The sequence below is a fragment of the Bos javanicus genome, chromosome 13 (assembly GCF_032452875.1).
Source record: "Bos javanicus breed banteng chromosome 13, ARS-OSU_banteng_1.0, whole genome shotgun sequence".
Lineage (NCBI taxonomy): Eukaryota > Metazoa > Chordata > Mammalia > Artiodactyla > Bovidae > Bos > Bos javanicus.
This window is the reverse complement of record NC_083880.1, coordinates 64,560,597-64,584,141: the sequence shown is the minus strand read 5'-3', so window position 1 is coordinate 64,584,141 and position 23,545 is coordinate 64,560,597. Positions and strand designations below refer to the sequence as shown.

Here is a 23,545-nt window from a genome sequence, read left to right as displayed (position 1 = left end):
GTGCTTACCCTATGTGTAAAATTGTAGTTTTTGAAACTAAATGGTGGAAATGATGGTTTCCTTTGGAGAATTTGGATTGAGGGTATTTTCAGATTCTCTTGTCTTTGAAGGAACCAGGTATACAGAAAGCACAGGAGACATGGGTTCACCTTTAGATAGCTTCATTGACACTTATATGCCTTTCTCTGGGAAAACAGACCATCAGCATTTCCAGTCATTCTAAAAAGATGATAGTCTCTTTCAGAGTTTCAGCTGCTGTCATCATCGTCATCATGATCCATCCAGTGGAGTCAGTATTCCCCTGTCTTTGTAATGTACTCTTTGCTTCATGTTTCTCCCTGTCGTGCCTTACTGCTGCCCAGAGTGGGATCAACAGCCTTTAAGCTATTCATCCTGCTGAGTGTTCCACATTCTTTCAGGTACTTACCAGCCAACTCTGTGGCAGTACGCAGTGGATATACCGTAGTGCTGGTGGTCTCAAATCATCCCTTTTAATGATGACCAGTGATACCCCCCGGCCAGCCAAAGTCTGTGCTGACTGCCATGCAGTTACACGGTGGTTCTGTTAGTCTGTTTTCCTATCACTGTTGTCTAAACTCTTCTGGGAGTTGAACCACTGGAACCATGTGGGCCATAGCTGTCCCCGGCTTGAATAGCCTTATGAACCGTAGGTTGCTGATTGCTAGACCACAGGAACCTTTTACTGTACCCCACTTCCACCCCCAAGTGAATTTCTTTTTGGATCTGCATATAAATGGGGCTTCCCTGATGGCTTAGCGGGCTAAGAATCCACCTGCAATGCCTGAAAAGTCCCATGGACAGAGGAGTCACAAGAGTCAGGCCTGACTGAACAACTAAGCATGCATGCACACACACATATATTTATCTCCATCGCAGTTTTCAGCACTTTGAACCTTCTCCCATGTTACTTTATATATCCCTTCTACTTGACTGTATGCTTTATAAAGGCAGGAAACCTATCTTATCCACAGTTTTTTGTTCACACAGTGAAAAGTGGTTGAATAAATGCTTGTTGAATGAATGAATAAATTGAAATTTATTCTGAAATTGTTTTAAAGCCAACTTATTTGTCAGATAGATCATACTTGGTTCGTTAGTCTCTGGTTCAGTTGTCTATCAATGTAGTCCTGCAGGAATTAGCCTTTCCTTCCCCCCCACCCCATTTTATCCAACCATTTTTCTGTCTGAATTGTTCTAGATATTATGCTGTCTTAGAGAGAAGTGTGTTAGATCAGCATTTCTCAAACTTTAGTGTACCTGCAGTTCACCTGGGGATCCTGTTAAAATACAGATTCTGATTCAGTAGGTTGGGGGTGAGGCCAGAGAGTCTCTCTGCATTTCTAAACTCTTCAAGGTGATGGCAGTAGCACTGGTAGGGCAGGATGGGGAAGGAGCAAGCACACTTTGAATAGCAGGGTTTTAGATGATCCATAATGCTCCCCAAGTGTAGACTGTTAAATTTGTCTTCATGAGAGAAATGCCAAGCTCCGGTTTACTTACAAAGAGTATAAAAGACGATGATTTAAAAATAATGGAGACTTGAAAGAGTTGGGGAATTACTATTCTTATATTTCCATTATAACTGATTCGCTCCTCCCTTTCCAATGTCATGCTATAAATAGACACCCTTTATACAGGCAAGACAATTATATGTTAGCCAATTCTGAGTTGTGAGTGTGATTGTGTGTGTGTAGAGGGGACCTCAGTCTTTGGTATGTGTACAGCCTAAAGAAATGGGAAGATTAGGCTGGACAAGAATGGCATGTGGCTGGAGAAAAGTAGTAGGCAGAAGCAGCCAGTCTGGCCTGTTTCTGACCCTGGCTGGCAAATCTTTTCTCCTCCCTTACTTCAGTTTCTTGGTTTAAAAAAAAAAAAAAAAACACTTGGGGGGGCGGGTGGTTGCATGATTTCCAAGTTTCTTTTCCAAGCCTTGAAAGTCTATGATGTGAAGGTGGTAATTTGCAAATCTACTTCTGTGTTATTTGGCATCTTTAAGAAAACTCATCTAAAAAGTAAAATTTATAAGACTGATCAATGTAGTGGTGATTTTTCTTCTGCCAAAGAATTCTTAGAGCCATTACATTGCTTGAGTGGACTGGTGTAAGGAAGATTGAGAATGTGAATTAATGACACATTAGAAATCTGGGTCAAGAAATCCTTTGAATTAGAGTTCCAGTCTCATTTGGTGGGAAAATTTTCACTTTCCAAAAATTTGCTTTTTACCAGCTGTTCAGGAGCCCAACTATTGTGAAAAATAAGGCAGCCTCATATATCATCAGTGAAGCTGGTATATAAAAAGCAAGTGTTAAATTTGAGGTTACAAAAATCACATCAATAATGTAGAGAGGTCTCACTTTTAAAAAAACATTATTTGGGATTTAAACATATAAATTAGCTGTGGAAATAAAGTTCATTATATCACCTCATCTGGTCTTGTTTTATTTCATTAACTGGTTCTTAAAAACCTTTGTGAGCTGAGTTGCAGCTGAAGAGGTTGGAGACCATTTTTCCTTGGGCCCTTGCCTCACTCCTGAGTGTTGGTAAGAGTAGAGAGCTAAGACTTGACACAGCTGTAAAAACAGACAGCGCCTTTGGCCTCAGCGCTTTCTCCTGGTGCAGGCAGATTTCAGATGTAAATTTCACTTTCTGCCTCTCCTACTAATGAAGTAAGTTTCTTTTGCTGGGTTTGCAGCCAGGTGTGTCCAGTCTTGTGGCTAACCAGGGGCGCTTTACTTAATTTTTCCATTTGTGACATTTCAACCAAACTTAAAAAACAAACATAAAAATTAGCTCAAGGCAGTGGCTCAAAGTGTTAATGGTAACCTTAGGCTGGCTAAACGACTTCCTCTCAGTTCTGCCCTGCCAGACATCTCCACCTTGTGGCTTACAATGAGCAGGTTTAAGCTTTCCAAACTGTGGAGACAAGGTGGAGGGGGTGGGGATGGGCTTTAGTTAACTAGTTGCACATTTATCTCTATCAGTGGTCCCTGGCATGACAGTTGCCTCAGCAACATTTCTTGCTGAGGACAAGAAAACTTGCTGAGGACAGTTGCCTCAGGTGATTTCTTGCTAGCAGCCTTCTGGGATCAGGATGAACCTCCTGTGACCACACTCTCCTGCTCCTCGCTCTAGCAGAGCTGCTTGATGGGGGATGGTGTAGAGGGCCTAGAAGGAGGTAGAGGAGCTGTGGGCTGAACTGGACTCCTTTGTAAAATTCTACTTTGCTTTTCAGAACCAGCATTTTGCTTTGCAAGGTCCTCTGTGATCATACTCCAGACTACCTTTCCAAACTCATTTCCCCTAGCTCTTCTTGAGCCTTAAATATGAGAAACCTCTAGCACGTGTGCCTGGCACACAGTAAGCACGCAGTGAACATCGCATTCCGTCGTTGCCGCACATCCTTTTCACTGCAGCCAAGCTGAATGTCTTGCCCTTCCTGTGTTTTGTCTTTGTTCACGCCGTATGAGTATACTAGATTGCCCTAACATGCCAGCCTCAATTCCTCCACATCCCTCCCCCTTACTTCAAATTGGAAGCCAATCATGGTTTCCCCTAGCTGTAAGTACCTTTTTGATTTACCTATACCCTTCATTGGAAAAGACCCTGATGCTGGGAAAGGTTGAGGGCAGGAAGAGAAGGGAGCGACTGAGGATGAGATGGTTGGATGGCATCACCGACTCAATGGACATGGGTTTGAGCAGACTCCGGGAGATGGTGAAGGATAGGGAAGCTTGGAGTGCTGCAGCCCATGGTGTTGCAAAGAGTCGGACACGACTGAACAACAACATACCCTTCTTCTGGCTCTTAACTGCTTCTGTTTTGCATCACTGTCATTCGTGACCACCTTCTGGGTGAATTCCTGGGGGGTGGGATCACACTTATCCTTCTTTGTACTCTCCAAAGTGCTAGTCATTGCTCCTTGGCTGAATGTATGCCTTCTTCTGATGAAAGAAGACAGTTCTGAAAGCCCATTATAAATTTTGGAAAAAGTGGAGTGGGGAAGTATCCTTTTTATTCTGAGAATATTTATTTACTCATTAGTCTTAAATGTGGGAAGAGAAAGAAATGAGAAATTATCTCCATTCTCAGTTTTCCTTTTTCTTTGTTTATGCTTTCTCAATCTTCTAGTGGAATTATTTGATTGGAAAAAAAAAAACAAACAATTTATACACAAAGTACTTTATGTCTCTAAACCAGCAAAGGTTTTGAGTCTATAAAAGGTAGTAGAATTATTTATACTTTAGTTTTTCTGGAAATTTCCTTCCAGGCTTCTATATTTCCATTGCCATGTCCTCCCTCCCCCCACAAAAATCTTCATTCAAACTCCTCTGTTTTACCACGAGGTAAAAAAGTTTGCTATATCTCTAGGTCAGAGTTAAAGCTCACTGCCAAAGGTATTGTTTAAAAGGCAAGGACCACTTTAAAGATATAGTTTTTTGTGGCCAATAATATGAATGGTTGAGTGTAAATACAGAGCAGTCCCCTGGGCTCAAAGCTTTTAAAATAAGAATACATGTTTGTTTTCCAGTATCAATCGTTCTTTTGAATGTTTTGTAAATGTCCTGAGCAGTTGGAATGGATACTTAGTTATTAGGGGAGGGAAGGCTAAATTCTTAGAAGGCAGAGCAATTCTATTTTGGAATTGGCTCATGAGTTTAAGCAGGGACCAACTGAAGATGTACCTCTAGTGGATAAGTTCCTTTCTCAACACAGGTTTCTTATCCTTAGGCCATAATAGGTATCAAGAGTGCATAGAGTACCTTCAGTTCAGTTCAGTTTAGTTCAGTCGCTCAGTCGTGTCCGACTCTTTGCGACCCCATGAATTGCAGCACGCCGGGCCTCCCTGTCCATCACCAACTCCTGGAGTTCACTCAAACTCACATCCATCAAGTCGGTGATGCCAGCCAGCCATCTCATCTTCTGTCGTCCCCTTTTCCTCCTGCCCCCAATCCCTCCCAGCATCAGAGTCTTTTCCAATGAGTCAACTCTTCGCACAAGGTGGCCAAAGTACTGGAGTTTCAGCTTTAGCATCATTCCTTCCAAAGAACATCCAGGGCTGATCTCCTTTAGAATGGACTGGTTGGATCTCCTTGCAGTCCAAGGGACTCTCAAGAGTCTTTTCCAACACCACAGTTCAAAAGCATCAATTCTTTGGCGCTCAGCTTTCTTCACAGTCCAACTCTCACATCCATACATGACCACTGGAAAAACCATAGCCTTGACTAGATGGACCTTTGTTGGCAAAGTAATATCTCTGCTTTTGAATATGCTATCTAGATTGGTCATAACTTACCTTCCAAGGAGTAAGCGTCTTTTAATTTCATGGCTGCAATCACCATCTCCAGTGATTTTGGAGCCCCCCAAAATAAAATCTGACACTGTTTCCCCATCTATTTCCCATGAAGTGATGGGACCAGATGCCATGATCTTAGTTTTCTGAATGTTGAGCTTTAAGCCAACCTTTTCACTCTCCTCTTTCTAGGTGTGTTTTTTAACATTTATTTGGCCTCACTGGGTCTTGGTTGCAACATGTGGGATCTAGTTCCCTGACCAGGGGTTGAAACTGAGACCCCTGTATTGGGAGTGCAGAGTCTTAGCCGCTGGACCACCAGGGACATCCGTTTAGGTAGTTTTCTAACTGATGGGATGCCTGGGTGTTTACACCCAGGATGCTTGTCTAATGGCTCAGGCATCTGACCTTCTGAGTGACATACTGGGTTCACTCCACTTCAGGGAGGGTCCTTGAAAGAAGTTATAAACCTTTCTGTATTTGAAATTATAAATGGTGAGTTTCCTGAGGTCTAATTCCTACTTGTTTGTCTTTGTATTTCTACAGTGCCTCAATGGAGCTTTGTCTTTAGTAGGCATTCAGTAAGTGTTTCTTGACTAAATGAGTCAGTGAATTTGATACCTACCCTTTTATCTTCAGTTTACCTCCTGAAATTTCTGTAGAAGAAAAGTGACCATTTTTGAAAATTCCATTTGAATTTTGAATTTTTTGAATTTGAATTTTTCCATTTGAAAATTCCATTTTTCAAAGCCCTGGCTAACTCGGTGCACTGACAGAGTCCTGCCTTTCCCTAATACCTTCTTAAGTACTCCTCATGCTAAGTACTCCCAACTCAGCTTATCATTTCAGAACTATTTACCTCTCCAACCCATCATTTTTTTTTTTTTTTTGCCTCCAGTGTCTTTTGTACCATAGTTCTAAAACTGCTTAGAGCCATGTTTCTCAGGCACAGCTAAAGCCATTTTCCATACCTCTCTTTTAGGGGTTGCTAATGCTGTGTGTTAGTTGGGTTTCCCTGGTAGCTCGGCTGGTAAAGAATCCACCTGCAATGCAGGAATCCCTGGTTGGATTCCTGGGTCAGGAAGATCCCCTGGAGAAGGGAATGGCTACCCACTCCAGTATTCTGGCCTGGAGAATTCCATGGAGAGGAACCTGGCAGTCTGCCTGTTCTTGTGTTTGTCTTACTTCTGATGTCATCACCACCAATCCAGTCCCCCAAGCTAGAATTCTTAGAGTTGTCCTCAACTCCTGCCTCATCCTCTGCATTCAGTTGTCTTGTTACTTTTCCACCCCAAATACCTCTGGATTTTATCCTCTCTTCTGTTCTATTGCTTCATGTCAGTCCTCATCATCTCTTCTTTAATGGGCATGGCCTCCTATCTATTAATAGTTCTGGACTTTCCTCCTCTCATGAACCCTGCTGTCATTTAAGCTGCCAGAGATGTTTCTAAATCCCACATCTGATCATATCCCTCCTCTGTCTAGAAATCTCTGAGGGACAAAATTCAAACTTCTTAGCAGTGACATATAGAACCCTTTGTAGTTATATTGGAGGATGTTCTTGTTCTTAGAAGATACCTGCTGAAGTATTTAGAGGTGAAATGTTTTGATATCTGCAAATGATTTAGCAAAAGAAGAAAGGGTATGTGTGTATGGATAAAGGTCAAACAAATGTCACAGAATACTAAAAACTGTGAATCTAAAGTTCATGCAAGTTTTTGATGTATTCAGTTCAGTCGCTCAGTTGTGTCCGACTTTTTGTGACCCCATGAATCGCAGCACGCCCCGCCTCCCTGTCCATCACCACCTCCTGGAGTTTACTCAAACTCACATCCATCGAGTCGGTGATGCCATCCAGCCATCTCATCCTCTGTCGTCCCCTTTTCCTCCTGCCCCCAATCCCTCCCAGCATCAGGGTCTTTTCCAGTGAGTCAACTCTTTACATGAGGTGGCCAAAGTATTGGAGTTTCAGCTGCAGCATCAGTCCCTCCAATGAACACCTAGGACTGATCTCCTTTAGGATGGACTGGTTGGATCTACTTGCAGTCCAAGGGACTCTCAAGAGTCTTCTCCAGCACCACAGTTCAAAAACATCAGTTCTTCAGCGCTCAGCATTCTTCACAGTCCAACTCTCATATATTACTCTACACCTTTTAAAAAAATAAGTTTGAAGCTTTCTGAAGTGAAAAATCGGGGGAGGGGCCTTCACATTCTGTCTCTAGCCCACCTTTCTAGTTTAATTCCCAACAAACTTCTCCTACATGCAAATGGTCACGATTGAGCATGTGCACAAACACACTGAAACACACATTCCACTCATGCTGCAGTTTAACTGGTGCTATAATGTTCTGTGTTCCTTTATGCCTTCATTCACACACTTCCCTCTATCTGAAATGGTCGTAACCCTGTCTCTTCTGCTCATGGCACTCTAAGACACAGCTGGATAGTACCTCTTCCAAGAAGCTTTTCCCAGCAACCCCCAGTAATACTAGTATACTTGCCACTCCCTTGTCTGTATTCCTCCAGCACTTTGCACAAACTTCTGAAATAGGGCTTATCATTGCTATACTATAATTATGGGTTTGTGTAGGTCATACCCATTATATGGAATGAGGATCCCAGGATCCCTAGTGCCTAACACAGAGTGCCTAACGTAGTTACCCTTCAGATGCTTGTTGGGTGTATGAGCTTGCTTCTGTTATTAATCCCTGGCCACTACTATCTCCCAAATACTGACTTAAAGATCGCTTATTGTACCTGGATTCGGTTTCTCTGACCCATCCTCCACCCGCCCCCCCCACAAAAAAGGTTCATGTTTAACTCTCTGCCCAGCCTCATGGATTCTCTGGCTCTCTCATCATTTATACTTTTAATCTACTTTGTAGGATAGATGAACCTTAGAACATGAGACTTGGAGCCTCAGAGATTCTCTTGGTCTGAAGGTGTTCAGGTGTGGGTATTTTGGAAAACTTCCCCAGGAGATTTCTGATGCTCATATCAGGTTAAGGACTATAGATTTGTTCCCACCCTCTCACTTCCATGGTGAGGAAATGAAGTTTCAGAGAGTTCATTGATTTGCCCAAGGTGACGCAGCTAGCCGACAGCAACGTGAGGATCAAAACTAGGGTATGCTGATTCCCGTCCAGCGTCTGCCTTACTGTACGATGACACCTCTTGGGGGGTCGGGGGAGGGGGAAGTCAACTTCATGGGAGGGTCCTTCCCCCCTGTCTTTGCACTGGAGACTTCTAAAGACCCAGAGGACAGCTTTCCTTGGATCTAGAAGTGTTCTGTTTCTCCAGTGCAGTCCCACGCCTGAGGCCCCTGTGTTCAGAATTTCTAATCCAATACAGCAGAGGTTTCCTACTCCACAGGACTGATAGAGATTAAGGGAGGGGAAAAAAGATGAGAATGCGAACAATGTTCTGAATGTTTCTTTTTCCAGCCTTTAGAGCCTGAATGTCTCCACATCGTCTGAATTTGCCTTAGTTGATTTTACAATTATTTTTCAGAGACTCCTTGGTTATTTCTTTTTTTTTTTAAAGACTAGAGGAACACCGTGCTTGGAAAGGCTGGGCTGGGAGACTAACAAAGGCAGTATTATACTGTGCACGGCAGAGCCAATAAATGAATTCAGGAGACACCTAGATGTGTTTCTAGAGGAGGGCATGAGGGGGAGGGGTCTGGTGCAAAGGCAGAAAGGTGGGATTAAGATAAATTAAAATGGGGCCAGCATGTTGGATCAGGGGACAGCCTCTTCCTGTTCCCACCATCGCTTAAGATTTTTCATTCTGCTTCGTTTGAAAGTTAAAAGTAGTCTTGACCATATAACCTCATACTCTCCCATCCCCCACTGTCTGTTTAGGAAAAGAACTTAAGTCTAAGGGCTATTTCAGCCTGATACAGCTATGTTTATTACTGGAGTAGTACATCTATGGGACATTCCTGGGGAATCTTAGACTGTTAAAACTGGAAAAGAACCTTCAAGTAATCTAATCCAGGATTCTCAAAGTGGCCTCCAAACCAGCAGCCTCAGCACCACTTAGGAACTTGTTATAAATGCATGTTTAGGGCTCCACTCTGGATCTGCTGAGCGAGATACTCTGGAGGCAGGGCCCAGCAATCTGTATTTTAAACTTTTAATTTTATATTGGGGTATAGTGGATAACAATGTTGTGATAGTTTGGGGTGAACGGCGAAGGGACTCGACCATACATATACATGTATCCGTTCTCCTCTAAACTCCCCTCCAGGCTGCCACATAACATTGAGCAGAGTTCCCTGTGCTATACAGTAGGATCTTGTTGGTTATCCATTTTAAATGTAGCAGTGTGTACATGTCCATCCCAAACTCCCTAACCCTTTCCTCCATCCTTCTTCCCCCTTACCCCACCCCCCCGCAAGGCAACCATAAGTTCGTTCTCTAAGTGTGTGAATCTCTAAGCAATCAATATTCTAACATACCCGTCAGTCTGAGGGCTACTGCTCAAGTCTGATCCTGTCATTTAAGTGGTGGAGAAGCTGGCCCTAGGAGAGCTGAGTAAGCTTGAGTTGGAAACCAGCTGAAGAACAGAACTCAGGGCTCCTGACGGCCAGCTCTTACTCCTCTCCCTGTGAAGAAGAGCAGGATCTGGGCATGGACTAGTGACGTGTGAAAGGGGAGAGTTTCAGCTAATGCAGAAAGAGTTCCCCAATAGTAACAGCTAATGTTTACTGAGCACTTTCTCTTGGCTGTGCATTTTTTAAGCACCATTTCAATTTATGTTTACAACAGTCTTAGCTATGAGATCCTATCCTCATTTTACAGATGAAGAAACTAAGGATCAGAGAAGTTAGCATTAATATATTAGTTCCCTATAGCTGCTGTAAGAACTTACCACAGATTGGTGGCTTAAAACAGTAGAGCTTTGTTCTCTCATAGGTCTGGAAGCTAGAAATCATATTCAGTAGGCTGTGCTCAATCTGTTCTTTGCCCCTTTCAGCTTTTTGGTAACTGCTGGCACTCCTTGGCTTGTGGCCACTTCACTCTGATCTCTGCCTCTGTGGTCACGTTGCATTCTTCTCTTCCGTCTGGTTTAAGTACCCTCTTCCTCTCATAAAGATGCATGCGATTGCAATTAGGCCCACCTGGATAATCCAGACTGATCTTCCCATCTGAAGACCCTTAATCTAATCACAGCTGCCAAGTCCTTTTTTGCCATATAAGGTAACATTCACAGGTTCTAGGAATTAGGATGTAGCTATCTTTTAGGAGACCAGTATTCAGCCTACTGGTTAGGTAACTTAACCAGACTTACACAGTAAATATAAGAGCCTAGACTGGAACCCAAGCCTGCCAGACTCTAGAGCCCATGCTCTTAATCTTTACTCTGTACTTTCTGAAAAGGTCACTGCTAAAAACTATGGTTCTAGCATTAGCTTTAGATTTTTTTTAATGTTTCCTTCTTCCCCAAACTTGCGTAATATTACTTGTCACATAACTCTGAACCTCTGCATCCTTAAGCAGCTCTGGCCCTGACTCCTTCAGTTAAATTACTAGAGGGCAGAGCTTGTATTCCCACCGCCCCCCACACACACACATTTAAAAAAATGGAGATATAATAATAATTCATATATCATAAAATTCACCATTTTGAATGTGTTTTTTAGTAAATTCACAATGTTATGCAACCATCACCAGTGTCTAATTCCAGGATATTTTCATCACTTCAAAAAGAAACCCTGTGCCTGTTAGCAGTTACTCTCCTTTTTCTCAGCCCTTGGCAACCACTGCTTTCTGTCTCTATGGACTGACCTATTCTAGGCATTCCATATAAATGGAATCATATAATATGTGGTCTTTTGTGTCTAGTGTCTTTTACTTAGCATAATGTTTCAATGGTTCATCCATGTTGCAGCATGTTTCAGTAGTTCATTAATTTTTATGGATAATCTGTTGTATGGATATACCACATTTTATTATCCATTCATCAGTGGATTGGCATTTGGGCTGTTGCCACTTTTGGCTTATTTGAATAATGCTGCTGTGAACATTCATGTAACTGAACATATGTTTTCAGTTCACTTGGGTATATACCTAAGAGTGGAATTGCTGGGTCATACGGTATGCTATGTTTAGCTTTTTGAGCAACTCAGGTATTGTATTTCATATCAAGTTATTCGAGTTCCTAGAGTGACATTGTTCATTTGTTCATAATGAAGTAATATTCTCATAACCTGTAATCTTAATCATATTTCTGATCTAATTGCCAAATAAATATTTATACTTACAGTTTTTGACAGTAAAGAGAAAGGATGGTGTGGTATAATAGAAGGAGTTCTGGCCTGCCCGGCTATTCTGTGGGTGAGCTTGAGTACGTCAGATCACCTCACCTCTCTGGGGAGGAGGGCTAGATGATTTCTAAATTCTCTTCCAGACTTAACATTTGCAACTCTGTGAAAGTCTGAAAAGCTAGCCTTGTGTTAAATCCCAGAGCTTATGTTCTGTTTTTTTAGCAGTTCATCATTCTCTGTCTGATTTCTGTTCCCAGACACAAACAAAGTTTTACCCATCCATCCATCCATTTTATTGTGGTCTGCTAGCTTCCAGGTACTATGCTAGGCACTGGAGATAGAAAGATGACAAAGATATTGTCCCTGAATCCCCAGTCTAGTTGGAGAAGACAAACATATAAACAGGTGATTACAATGTTAAGAGATGATGATATTTTAAAATTGCTCTGCCCAGAGTAGAAAAGTCTGGGTAGATGACATTTGCATTGTATTTTTTCGGATGAGTGTTTGCTAGACAAGAACATTTTGGTTAGAGCAATGGTATAGGTAAAGGTAGAGTGGTGTGAGAGGACAAGAGCGTGTTTGCCTTTGTTAGATGGCTTTTTCCCTTCTTTTCCTGAAGTGGTGAAAACAGACTGTTCAGACTAGCTCCGTTTTGAGATCCTTCTGTGTGTCCAGTATCCATAGACCCACCAACTCAATGGCCTGCAGAAGAACATATTTTGTCTAAGTCCTGACCACCTATAGGTCTTCTTCTCTTTTTTCTAAGAGCACTTCAGACTCAATTTCTGAGTCAGGAGATTCACTGAGTGGGTAAGGAACTTTGATCAAGATTTGGGTTTTCTCCATCATACCAGCTTAGTTTGCTCTTGAAAATACCCTTTCATCCCCCTAAGGGTTTTAGCTACATAAAAATGTTAGGAGCATAAAATTTTACAATATGATCAGCATAGCACAAACTAAATTTCTCACCTTTGACTAGAAACATATATATGGAAGGCTTTGTGTTTTAAGCTGCCCCCTTCCCAGCCTCCTAGCCTTCAGGAGAGGTCATTGTACAGCTCTTTCCATGGTCACTGTTCTCTTCCTTTTTACTGGAGGGCAAAACTAGGGCAGAGAAATAATTTTTATTCACTTCTGAAAGGTTACAGTAATAAAGAAACTCTTGTTAACATCAGAGAACGTTGCAGCCAAGAGTTTTCACAGTCTGGCATTGTTTATTTTACATGTAATTTGGAACCTTCTGCACTCTTAAAATATTGGCACAAAAATGTTTTAACTGTTGAAGTGCTTCATTGCATGCAGTGGTGGTGTGGCGTCAGAGCGGCAGCTGGACTCTGGAGAGCCGTTTGCCCCGTTCCTGTTGGAAAGAGAAATGGTGTAATCTGCATACGTGTGCGTGTGCAGATACACATTCACTTGTGTATATATGAGCCTCTCTGCATTGACAATTAAGAACTTTCTCTGCCCTGATGAACTTCTGTGCCTCCCTTTATTTAACAATGAGAAGGGTGTAACAATCCCGCTTTCCTGTTGCCGTGGCTGCCAGAAAGTATAGCACTTCCCTTATTTGGATATTTTGATATAATTGTTCATTATCCCCTTTCTCTCACACACACTTTGTTACTTAACTCTTTTCTTTTACTGTTATCGATCAAAGGATTTTTGTTGTTGTCTTGTTAGGTTGAAATTAAGATTTGAAAATAACTGCAGAAGGATCCCACATGAGATGGGAAGACTGCTAGGCTGGTGACTGGGCTTCCTGAGGTCCAGGTCCAACTTTGCTCCCAGAGTTTGGAGGACCTTCTTCTTCCCCCATCTGCTTTGTGTCCTGGGGGCTTAAAATAGAGCTATATATTAGCCTGGCCCTTGCTGAGACCCAGGGGCTCCCCAGGGCTGGTGATGCTCTTTGTAACCTGTCTGGGCTGGGGACAGTAGCCTGCTGTCCCTAAGCTTTTCTTCCTCGAAATCTGACACCTTGTTCCTTGGCCTCCACATTGGAGCCTTGGCAGAAGAGGCAGAGGTTACCCCCACCAGGTGAGCTCTGCCGAGCTGTCTCCAGGCCAGGCCCTTCTCCAGGGACCTCCAGCAGGGGGCTCCTTCTCCAGGAGTTCCACTGCAGCTCCGAGTAAAGGATGCTCCGCTGGCATGGGTACCACAACCACCACGCCCTGCTCCCACAGGCTGTAGACTTTCTGTCACAGCCAGCCAGGGATCCCGCACCCTCTAGCCCAGATCAGCTTTCAGTGCCCACCAACAGAAGACGAAGTGCTCAGGACCTTGCAGTCCTTGGTTCAGTGAGCTCTTTTCCCTTTTGGAAAACACTGCCTTTGGCTTCTTGACCCACAAGAGCAGTGCCTATGATGGAGAATCCAGAGGAGTACATGCACATGCAATTTCGGGCAGAGGAAACAGGTCTTTTCCTAACAGCCTCGTGAGGGCCCCTGTGTCCTGCTCTCCCCCTGTAAGGTATGGGCACTTTGTGCTTAACTGTCCAGAAACCATTTTCCCAAGCAGTTACCTCCCATCACATGGGCTTTGGAGCCAGACAGACCTGGGTGCTAATTCCTGCTCAACCGTAGTGTGGCCTTGAGACCCTGAGAAAGTCTCTTTACCTTGCATTTCTTTCTCTGTTCACCACACAGTGTGTGATTTAAACAGTATGATCTGGTAAAGACTTAGCACAGTACTTGGCATATTTTAATCACTTGATAGGATAAAGGCACTGTGTTGGGACCTTTTCTACAGCACCTGGCATGGGCTGCCTTATTTCATGAGGATTTGTGTACATACCTGTCACGCCCCACTGGGTTCTGATTGCTGGAGGATAGAGATCGTATCTTTTGTCTTTGTATCACATGTTTGCCTGGCTTGGGTCACGGGCATAGCAGACACTCAGTCACTGCTAGCTGAATCTATTAGGATGTCTTGAACAGACAGGGCCGGCATGATTGTTTTAGTTTCTCCATTTGAACCTGGGGAAATAGTAACCCCTTATTTTGGAGCCTTTGAGGACAATTTAAAGCGATATGTGTGAAGTGTTTGGAGTCCTTTGAAAGGAAGGTAGTGGGGAAATTAATGGTGTTTTTGCTGTTCTTGGGAAAGCCCTTTGTGGTTCCCAGCGAATAAATTACTTGGAGTGAGTTTTCTAACACCTCCTATTCTGCTCTGTTCACTGAGGCTTTTTAAAAATAATAATAATAACTGTCTGCTGTAATGCTTTTTTGCTGTAACTTATATATAATTTTGGTTTTGGACTTTTGACCCCTCTCTGCTCCCAGGGGAGAAATTTCTATCAGAATAATAAAAGGTGTAAACTGTGTGTGTTGCCCTTTTTCTGGGCCTGGGGTAGTTCAGCCTCTGGGGTTAAGAATCAGCGGGCTTGTGGTTTGTACCTGGTTACAGGGCAAGTAGGAGACCATTCCCATTAAGAGCTCAGTGGTATTCTAAGTGTCTCCCCCACTCGCATTCCTTTGCCTCCTGTGCCCTTTTGCTAAAATTCTTCAGTTTTCACATGAACTCTGTTTTTTTGGGGATTGTGAGCACATTTGTTTATGGCTGTACCTCTTTTCTTTCAAAGACAGAAGATGTTTATCATCTGCTCTACTTTAGGTCCCCAGCTGAGTTGCCTAGCAGAGAGGATCCTCTCTCTAGAGGAAACGGGATGGGAGAGGGGAAAAACCATTCACTAGTCTTGGAGCTAGAAGAGCAGGGAACTAAACTTGGTTCTACCATTAGTTAGCAGATGCAGAACTTGGACCAGGATATTTCTTTTCTTTTGTCTTTAGTACTTATTTTATTTACTTGTTTGGCTGCACCAGGTCTTAGTTGCGACATGCAGGATATTGGTTATGGCATGTGAACGCTTAGTTGTCGTGTGTGGGATCTAGTTCCCTAACCAAGGATCGAACCTGGGCCCATTGCATTGGGAGTGTAGAGTCTTATTAGCCCCTGAACCACCAGCAAGAGTCCCTGGACCAAATCATTTCTAAAGATCTTTCTAGCTTGGGGGAAAAAAAATCTGTGAGATAAGAATTTTTCAACCCAGGGGAAAATTTACAAGAATGAATGGTAGTTTGCTGCAATTCCTGTGTGTTTGCTAAGCCTCTCTTGCCCTGTACACCTGGAAGACCTGGCCCTGTTCTTAATAGCCTCAACTCAAAGGCTCATGAGAGACCAGAGTGGTTTGAGAACAAATGTGGGTTTCAGACATGCTAGAGTTGTCTGGTCTGAAGCAGTGGGTAAATGTGGATGTCAGAAGAATCCCACTTGGCAATGACCCCCCACCCCACCCTGCTCCAGGAACTGTGTAAAGGAAGTCCAGGCTGCTCTAGCTGGGGGTAGGAAGCCCCAATCAGGACTAGCGCTAGCTGATCAGATTTGCAAAGCAGTCACTGATTATATTTTGTGCAGGTTCAGTGACTGGCAATCTCCTAGATGCTTGTCAACCACAGGGATAATCCCAATTCAGCCTTTTCAAATTGAGGATACTTAGTCCTGGCCAGGAAAATGGCTTGTTCAGTGTCACATATTAGTAGCAGGGCAGAGATTAAAACTCACTGCTGATTCCCTTGGTTGCTCTTTTCATTACATCATCCTGTCACCTTTGCCATAATCCTGCTACCTTTACCATCCCTAGAACTACCATATACTCCCTCCATTTTTGTCTTCCTATCTTACAGACCTCATTGGTTATTCTTTTAAGGTCAGTGTTCCTATGTGCAGGGCAGTGCCTCGCACGTAATAGGCCTTTATCAGATGTTAGTGGATGAGTGAATGAACTTACCCAAGTCTTCCTAACTCATTCAGGGACTTCTTTCTCCATAATAACTTTCTCCATGTCGATTGCAATCTATTGAGCTGATTTTGAATGTTCGCAATATGTGTTACAACCGTGACATCTGCTCAAAGGGGCAGGAAGAACTACAACGAGTGCTTCTTAAAAACAACCACTAGCCAGACTTCAGTTGCCTTACACTCACCTAAATTCACTGTCAGCAGCTTCACTGGTTCCCCGCCTCTCGACTCTCTTCACCTCAGATCCATCCTGCAAATCAATTAACAGCCTAGTTCATCTTCCTAAATGCTACTTACGCCAAATACCCATCACACAGCAACACCCAGTGGCCCCGCAGGGCCTGCTAGATGTGCACCGCACCCCTCAACCTGTCTTCAGGCCCCTTGTGATTCACCATCATTTTTCTCTTTCCTGCCTGCCCCACTTTTCTTCCAGTCTCTTCCTGTCTTCGCCTGACTCTTTCCTAATTCATCCAGATTTACATTTGTGTCTTATTCTACCAGTGTGACTATAAATTCCTTTTCCTTTTTTAAGTTTACTTATTTATTTGTTATTGGCTGCACTGGGTCTTCATTGTTGTGTGGGCTCTCATTGCTGTGGCTTCTCTCATTGTAGAGCATGGTTTCTAGGCTTTGTAGGGCTCCAGTAATTGTGACCCATGGGCTTAATTGCTCCAGGGCATGTGGGATCTTCCTGGACCAGGGAAGACACATGTCCCCTGCATTGGCAGACGGATTCTTAACCACTGGACCACCTGGGAAGCCCTATAAATTTTTTAAGTACTAGGATCATGGGCATCCTTGAGTAACCTCCTTAGTGGGCAGTGCAGAGCATGGCACATTATAAGTATACAGGAAATGCTTCTTGATTTGATTTAATTTAACAAGTAATTTTGTTGCATGGTAAGGGGCTTCAAGGGGAAGAAAAGACTGAAGTAAAGATAATCCTTTTAAAAACTAACAAGTGTATTGAGATATCTGTGCTAGGTAAAGTATATTCTGAATCACATTTTCTTGATACATTTTCCTCAGCTACTCCCCTGACCCCTTCTCATCTGGCAGGGTTGCAGAGCAGAGTGATACACATGGAGGCCTGGGGCTTCCCAATCTCCCTTCCTACAGTGCCCAGATCCCCTGCACCATCAGGTGTTCTCTCAGTGCCTACTCTGTGTTGGGACCACATGGCCTTATTTTCCAGGAACTTACAGTGGAGTTTCCATCAAACATCCCTGGTTTTGTCCTTGAGTAGTTCTTCACATCACTGCTGGCCAGCTGTTAGCAACAGCAGGCTCCCAGCCCATCCCCATATCTGTACACCACACACAGGCACTTCTCATCTTAGGGATCTTGAATGACAGGATTGGAGTAATAGCACTAAATTACTATCTAGCATCCTGTGTGTTTTGTTGTGCTTATTGTGAGCCCTCCTCCCTTCCTAGAATGTCAGCTCCAGGAGTTCAGAAATCGTGTCTTATTTATTGCTGTCACCTCAGCTCCTAGAACAGTGCTTGGTACATGGTTAGCACAAATACACATTTATTGAATGATGAAGGTATTGTTGAATTTTTTTTTCCTTGAGGTCCAGCAACATTATTAATTTGTATGGCTCTGTTAAGGATTGTTTTCACGTAGTATTCATTTATCCACTCATTCATTTATTTGGTCTTTAACCACATGCTAATCTCTAAATGCTGTTGGTAGAGAGTATATTATAGAGAAATGATCTTACAGGGTTTACAATCTAGTCTCTGCCAAGAAGAGAAATGAAGTTGAATCTTTCATAGGTTAATTCCCAAACTCAATAGATAAACAAGTAAGATAGAGTTCACCTGGTTTTTGTTGCTTTATGTTCTGTTTTTGCCACAGACTTTACCTAGAGAAGCTGGCCCAGGGCAGGGTTGAGCGTGCTGACAGGATGGTGCAGGAAGCTAGGCAGCCCCCAGTGCCGAAGGGAGGGATGGAGCCTGTCAGGCCCTGGGCTCATGGCGGAGTGGGTCGGGCTTGTCACCTCCTGTCCAAGGCAGTGCCATAGACTTGGAGAGCGCTTGGGCTCAGGTCCTGCCTGCTATGTGTCCCTGGGCACGGTCTTAATCTATGTGCCTCCGTTTTCTCTCTGTAGAATAGGAGTAGCTGTGTTACCTGCCTCACCTTCCAGCAGTGTGGAGGGTGAACGAGTCACCACACAGGAGACTTTCTGAACAGTGCCTGGGACTGAGATAGGTGTTTGATGCTATAAACTTTATTACTTAACTGTTAAGCATTTTTTTTTCTCATGCAATAATCTAAAAAGAAAAAAGGCAATTTTGCATAGTTTGAATGGAAAAACAGAGACTCAGAGATCTGTCTTTCTGAGTCACAAGGAGGGAAATGGAGCTTTTGGGCCCAGAATTTACTTAGACTTCAGAGCATTTCTTAGGTTTGAGTGGGGCTTGAATACTAGAGAGAGAGCATCTCTTAAACAGATAATAGCATTCCAGCATTTGTTTTTCTTTTATAAAATGCCTATCCTTTTAAGAATGTTGTATGGGAAAAAGGAAAAAGAATTACCTTAAGAGATGGGGTTGCAGAGCTTATAAGGCTAAGTGTCCTTCCATTGTCAGGGGGTATTTGGACGTCATTCTTTGCCTCACCCATGGATCCCTCATTACTTGAGCATGATTAATCATATCACTCCTCCTCAGAATCCAGGCTCAGCCATTCCCAGGATACTCCTGAAATTAATGAAATTATTCGCTCAGTCATGTCTGACTCTTTGCGACCCCATGGACTGTAGCCTACCAGGCTCCTCTGTCCATGGGATTTTCCAGGCGATAGTCCTAGAGTGGATTGCCATTTCCTTCTCCAGGGGATTTTCCCAACCCAGGGATCGAACCCGGGTCTCCTGCATTGTAGACAGACACTTTACCGTCTGAGCCACCAGGGAGTCAAGGTTCTATAAGCTAGCAGCTGAACAGCACATCTGTTTTGAGCCTTAAAAAAATGTTGGACTAGGAGTCAGAACACCTTGTTTCTGTGAACATCTTGAGCGTTTATGAGCTGAGCGATAATTAGGCAAGTCATCTGACCTCTCTGAGCCTTTGTTTCCTCATCTCTACAACAGGGAACAACTTCTTTCTCAGATTACCACAGAGTCAGTATTTTGGAAGTTGTATGGTGCTGAACAGTAAGCAGTAAGGAAAAAACAGTGACAGATAAGCATTCTGTGATCCAAACAGAACAATGGAAATGTCCACTTTTCTGTTTGGGACTGTGGACTTTGGTCTGACTTCCTCTGCCCTGCTTGGGTCACCAGTTAACATGTATGATTCAGTTAATTAGGGTTGCCTGTCTCTTTCGTTCCCCATTCCTGCATAGAAGGAGAATTCATGACTGATAAAAGGGATAGGAATCTCAATATCAGGAAGGGACTAGATTTTGGATCTTCTGAAAAACCATTGTGGTCCAGGTAACATGATGTCTGTCTTGGAGTCGCTGAGTGGGAACAGACTCTGGCTGGGGCCTGTGAGCCCAGTGTTGCCTTTAGGTCCTCTCTTTGTTTAGATCCTCAGCACCCAGGGCAAGTGAAGAGTGCCCAGGCTCTGTTAGCAAAGAGCTCTTGAACTTTTTAAGTATCCATCTTCAGCTGTTTGGCTTGTATGTCTATGCACTTGAGATGGCCAGCATTGATGGGGGGAACAAGCATCCTCTGGTTTTCCACTGTCCCCAGTCTGCCTAAATTTAATAGAAGAACATTAAAAAAGCTAAGTTGTGCCTGCAGCTTTTCTGCACTTACAGATGGCAGTCATGAGGTCCAAGGGGCAATTGGGAGCCTGCAAGTGTCTCTGGAAACCCCATGTGTCCATATCTTCTTGCTGACTCAAATCAGATCTCATGGTTTCAGGTAGAATGCAGAGAACCCAGAAGAATGACAATCACTGACCCATAGTGAACAGATTAGTGAGAGAAAGGGGCCCGGGCTCCTCGGCCCTGGTGTGCTATACTGCTGCTCCGTTGGAGACGCCTGCAGGCTCAAGCTAAATACACATCTTGCTCGTATTACATCTTGTCCAAGTAAGATTTTCCATTACCCCAACATAAGTGACGTTGAGGGCACCGTGACTGCTAAAACCCTGCAAGACTGGTTGTCTGTGCTTAGTGCCGCCAGGGTCAGCAAGTCAGCAGCCGAGGATTGCATGTAACAGTTGCATTCTTTTTCTCAGCTGGCACTCAGTGAGGTCTGATTCTGTGCAAGTCTCACCTTCTGCTCCACATTCACTTGATAATCAAATCCTGTTGATCTTGCTGGACTTTTTCCTCTTTATTCCTTTTGTCACTTACATTAATTCAGTTTCTTACCAACTTTCACCTGAGCCAGTGCAGCAGCCTCCTGGTATTCCTGCCTCCAACCCTTCCCCAGGTATATGGTTTGTACTTGCCAGGTTACTTCTCAAAAACAAATCTATGCAGGGGCTTCCCTGGTGGTCCAGTGGTTAAGAATCTGCCTGCCAGGCGCAGGGGACACTGTTTCGATCCCTGGTGCAGGAAGATGTCACATGCCTTGTGTGCCACAAGTACTGAGCCCCCAAGCTGCAACTACTGAAGCCTGACCACCTAGAGCCCATGCTCCGCCACAAGTGAAGCAACTGCAAGGAGAAGCCCGTGCACCGCAATGAAGAGTAGCCACCACTCCCTGCAGCTAGAGAAAGCCCACGCACAACAAAGACGAAGTGCAGCCAAAAATAAAAACAAATTAATTAAAAACACAAAAAGAACAAGGAAACCCAATCTATCCAATAGCACAGGGAACTATATTCAATATCTTGTAATAACGTAAAATGGAAAAAGAATCAGAAAAAGAATTAAATATAATTATCCATATTTATATATGTATGAGTCACTTTGCTGTACACCTGAAACTAACACAGCTTTGTAAATCAACTATACTTCAATAAAACAACAATAACAACAGACCTCTCCATGCAGCTTCCCTGTGCTTAGAACTCTTCTTTGTCTTTTCTTCATGTGGCATTCAGGGCCATCTGCAGTCAGACATAAACTGCCTTTCCAGCTCTGCCTTCTTCTTCCCATCATGAGCTCTTTGTTGTAGATTTTCCTCTGAGGATGCTGTAGTTGTTCAGCTCTCTGTGACTTTACACATGCTATTCTTTTGGTCTGAAAAGTACAGATCCCTCTTCATGCTTTAATACCCAGTGTAATAAATATTATTTCATCTCTGAAGCCTTTGAGTCCCCAGACTCACCATTGCCATTTTTAACCTACGGTATGCTGTTCCAGTCATTTGTTGTCACATAAGATTACAGATTTCTTGAGGACAGGTACTGGGTTTTACCTGGTTTCATCTTATACACCCAGTATGCCTAAAATATGATAGGCACTCAGTATATACTTATCAAACATGTTGAAGGTGATGAAGAATTCTGCATTCAGACAGCTTATGGTCTAGCAAGGAATATAAATTGCTTCATGACACTACAGCTCAGAATCAAGAAATACCATGAGAGGTTTTAATAAATACATATACATGGTTAAGTCACAGATTGAAATACTTGTGTGGGAAGAACCACTTGGAGTTATCTTTTATTGTGGTCATTTTAACCACTCATAGGTATACAATTTATTGGCATTAAATACAGTCACAATGTTGGGTAACCATCACCACTGTCTATCTAGCCCCCAAATTTCTTCATCATTCCTAGTAAAAACTCCATGCCCATTAAGTAAGTCCCCCATTTCCACTCTGCCCAGGTTGTGGTAACCTCTTCTACTTTCTGTCTCTATGAATTTACCTGTCTTGGGTACCTCCTATGGGGGAATGATACATTATTTGTCCTTCTGTGTCTGATTTATTTCACTAGGCATGATGTTTTCAAGGTTCGTCCATTGAAACTGGAGCCTATTATATAGAGTGAAGTAAGCCAGACAGAAAAACACCAATACAGTATACTAACACATATATATGGATTTAGAAAGATGGTAACGATAACCCTATATGCAAGACAGCAAAAGAGACACAGATGTATAGAACAGTCTTTTAGACTCTGTGGGAGAAGGCGAGGGTGGGATGATCTGAGAGAAAAGCATTTAAACATGTATATTATCATATATGAAACAGATCTCCAGTCCAGGTTTGATGCCTGAGACAGGGTGCTCAGGGCTGGTGCACTGGGATGACACAGAGGGATGGGATTGGGAGGGAGGTGAGAGGGGGGTTCAGGATGGGGAACACATGTAAACCCATGGCTGATTCATATCACTGTATGGCAAAAACCACTACAAAATTATAAAGTAATTAGCCTCCAACTAAAATAAAGAAATTAAAAAGAAAAAAACAAGATTCATCCATATTATAGCGTATATCAAAATTTTATTCCTTTTTATGTCTGAGTAATACTCCATTGTAGGTATATACCCTTTTTGTCTATCCATTCATCTGTTGATAAACACTTTGTTTATCAACATCTGTTGTAAATAATGTAAATAGTGTAGCTAGTGTAAATAATGTTGATACGAACATTGGTATACAAATATCTGTTGCAGTCTCAAGTCTTAGTTCTTTAGGATATATAGTGAGGAGTGGAATTACTGAGTCATAGGGTAGTTCTATGTTTAACCTTTTGAGAAATCACCAAACTATTTTGCATAACACCTGTACCATTTTACATTCCCACCAGTAATGCATGAAAGTTCAAATTTTCCTGCATCCTTATCAATGCTTGTTGTTTTTCTTTTTAAAAAATTATAGCCATCCTAGTAGGTGTAAATGGAATTATCCTTTGTTTATGCTTTAGATAATTGTCTTGATAACTGGTTTTAACTTGCTTATTGGCCATCAGTGACCACTGAGAAATTAAACAGTTTTCACTTTCCAAATCTTGTATTTAATGACAGAAAACCAATGCGTTAGCACTTGTTTGCAGAGCATAAGTCCTTTCTTCAATTTGGAAATATAAGCAGAAAAGCACTTCTTCGAAAGTTTCCGAATTACTTTTCTATAGCACTTGTGATAGAGCAGGTAGGGATCAAAGGCCTGTTAATGTTTAATCTGTTCACATCACAGAGTTAATCAGCTATTATCTTGTTAGCATGAGAAGGAAAAACTTCAGTCGCCCACTTGATGTTTTCTTACCCTGGTAACCACAAAATTCTTTCTCTGAATTTCAATCACA

At 42.8% G+C, this 23,545-nt stretch overlaps 1 protein-coding gene across 2 annotated transcripts in view; it reads left to right on the top strand.

The window, feature by feature from the left end:
* Window positions 1–23,545, top strand: part of LOC133259644 (ubiquinol-cytochrome c reductase complex assembly factor 1) — a 94,368-nt gene that overhangs the window by 53,874 nt on the left and 16,949 nt on the right. The gene's annotated exons all lie outside the window — the stretch shown is intronic.